General features: G+C 39.7%; 1 protein-coding gene across 1 annotated transcript in view; it reads right to left on the reverse strand.

Moving 5' to 3' along the window:
- CEP95 (centrosomal protein 95kDa) overlaps window positions 1–2,923 on the reverse strand; it is a 37,337-nt gene that overhangs the window by 12,728 nt on the left and 21,686 nt on the right. The gene's annotated exons all lie outside the window — the stretch shown is intronic.

The following is a 2,923-nucleotide window of genomic DNA, read 5'->3' on the forward strand; positions in this document are numbered from 1 at the left end:
AGTTGGTACAAGATCTGGTGAATACAATAGATGACAGAAAGTTTCCAAATCCAGCCTCTGTAGTTTGAGCAGCATTGTTTGTGTGACATGTAGTCGAGCATAGTCTTGCAATAGGATTGGCCTGTCTCTATTGACCAATCTTGGCAGCTTAATCACAAACATCCTCATCATTTCATCCAGATGGTTGCAGTAGACATCTGCCGTAATCGACTGGCCAGGTTTCACGAAGCTGTAGTGGATAATATCAACACTGGACCACCAAACAGACATCATTAGCTTTTTTTGCTGAACATTCGGTTTTGTACTGTGTTTTGGCACTTCCTCTTTATCCAAGCATTGTGCCGAATGATTGCAACTGTCAAAAAGAATCCATTTGTCATCTCACGTAATAATACGGTATAAAAATGGTTCATCTTTATGTCGTGACAGCAATGAAAGGCAAGCTTCAAGACTATTTCTCCTCTGACACTCATTTAATTCATGCGGAACCCATCTATCCAGCTTCTTTACCTTGCCCATTTGTTTCAAATGATCCAGTATTGTTGGAATAGTAATGTCAAACCTTGCCACCAATTCACGCATAGGTCGAGATAGATTCGCTTCCACTACAGCTTTCAGCTCATCACTATCCATCCTTGGTCTCAGGTTGCTCACGTGGCTCATTTTCAAGATTAAAATCACCAGAACGGAACTTTTCAAACCATTGACATACTGTGTGTTCTTTAGCCACATCTTTTCCAAACATTCACTGATATTTTGAGCTGTCTGCACTGCATTGGTTCCCCGATGGAATTCATATTCAAAAATAATATGAATTTTTGACTTACCCCTGGTTTCGTAAAAATTGCTTTAAAAAAATCTGAAAGACAATCACAAGCCAAAACACACATTTGAAAGATGAGGATGTACCTTCACAATAAACATGATACAAGAAGTGTCAATGTGTCAGTGATATCAACTGTCAAATGTAGTACTTAAGGAAAGCAGACATTTCATACTGAATAACCTAATATTTTATTTATTTATCTTATTTACCAGCTGCCCCCACAAGTAGAATATAAGCTCACAAAGGCACAGATTTGTTTTGTTTACCACAGTATTGCCACTGCCTGGCACAGGAAAGGCAGTGAATAAATATTTGCTGAATGAGTAAGACATGGCTACTGTCCCTGAAACTCGATTTACATAATGGACAAACCATAAGTCACCATGCAATGTGTAAATGGTGTTATAGAAAGAAAACAAGCCACACTGCAGGAACACAGAGCCTTAGAGCCTGAGGCAGGTGAGGGAGGCTGTGCAATGAAGGTGAGTTTGCCAGGAATAGAAAGGAAGGAAGAGCATCCTAGAAGTGGAAATAATACGATGCCAGGGAAGAGCATGGCAACCAAGGTGGAGATGCTAGAGTAGGATGCTGGGAAGAAGGCAAGGTTGGAGGCTCAAAACTGGGGCCTGAAAGAAATTCAAGTCTACTATGTACAAGCAGCAGGCTGTTCGAAATGTGGCCTGAGCCTGGGAGAAGTTACCACCGGGTATACAAACTTGTTGAAATGATGGAAAAAGGTGAGTCAAACCAGTTCAGGAAACTATGATTAAGGAATACTCTGAAAGTGTGACTAGACCATAAAGCTATATCCAGAATTCTCTTCCCAGGGAATCAGGTACTACAAATTACATGACCACCTTATATCCACTTATTTGCCTTGGACTTACCTGCCCATGTGCCTGTGACTCCCACTTGACTGTGATTTCAGATAACTGTTCATATTTAGTGGGTAATAGTGGTATTCTGGAATTTCAATTCTAATATTTAATTAGGACTCTATTTTTCACAATTTTAAACATTCCTATGTATTAACTATTTACATTTTTCTAGTTGTATGTTGAATAACAATAACTAATAAAGTTTAACTACTCACCATTACTTCTTAGAGAAAAGGTATGTGCTGTGTCTCCAAGTCTAATAATTTCACCAGTGGATTCTGCTTCATCTCCATCCCAAGATGGGCCTAAAGCCTCAGACGACAAGGAGCACCTGAAAGAGTTCCCTCATTCACTCTGGGCCCCTCCTCTGAGGACCTATGAGCTGCTCCAAGCAGCTGGCCTGCAGGTGTTCAGACTGCTCATTGCTAGGGAAGAAACAGGAAAAGACTCTCCTTTTTGCTGCTTATAATGCCTTTTTGCTTTTTCATCTGGTTTGTTCTGACTGATATATAAATGGTATATGATTAAGGATTAAAATGTATAGAAAAGCAAACACTGGTGACTCTAGGGGTATGGGAGTCAGGGTAGGGCATTAGTTTTGCATTAAATACCCCTGAATTATTTCACTATTGCACTTATTTTGTTATTTTTAAAAAATCTTATGATGAAAGAAATCCATCTTACAATGGTCTCTTTTGAGACACGTTTTTCACAATGTACTATAACTAAAAAAGGCAGCATTACCTCAAACCATGACAAACTCCACAAAAAAAATTGAGAATCAGTTATTTAAAAGAAAGTCATAGGATCATGTTCAACCTTTAGTTAACAAGAAGTACAATCAAACTTGTAATGACAATATTTTGTCTACAGAAGCAGCAGAAATTTTAAAACTCTGATATTAGTCAATGATATTGGTTCATGATGGTGCAGTAACCCAGCACTTTTACCCTGTTGATGAATGCATAAATAGTGATGGGTTCCTCTGGAAAACACTTTGGTGACTTTTATTAATAGCCTTGGCCAAGGACAGTGGTTCACGCCTATAATCACATCACTCTGGGAGACCCCGGCGGGAGCATCTCTTGAGCTGAGGAGTTCATGACCAGCCTGAGCCCTGAGCAAGACCCCATCTCTACCAAAAATAGAAAAAATTAGCCAATGTGTTGATGCATGCCTGTAGTCCCAGTTACTCGGGAGGCTGAGGCAGGAGGATCCC

This window comes from Propithecus coquereli, unplaced genomic scaffold (genome assembly GCF_000956105.1).
Source record: "Propithecus coquereli isolate 6110/MARCELLA unplaced genomic scaffold, Pcoq_1.0 Scaffold119, whole genome shotgun sequence".
Taxonomy (NCBI): Eukaryota; Metazoa; Chordata; class Mammalia; order Primates; family Indriidae; genus Propithecus; species Propithecus coquereli.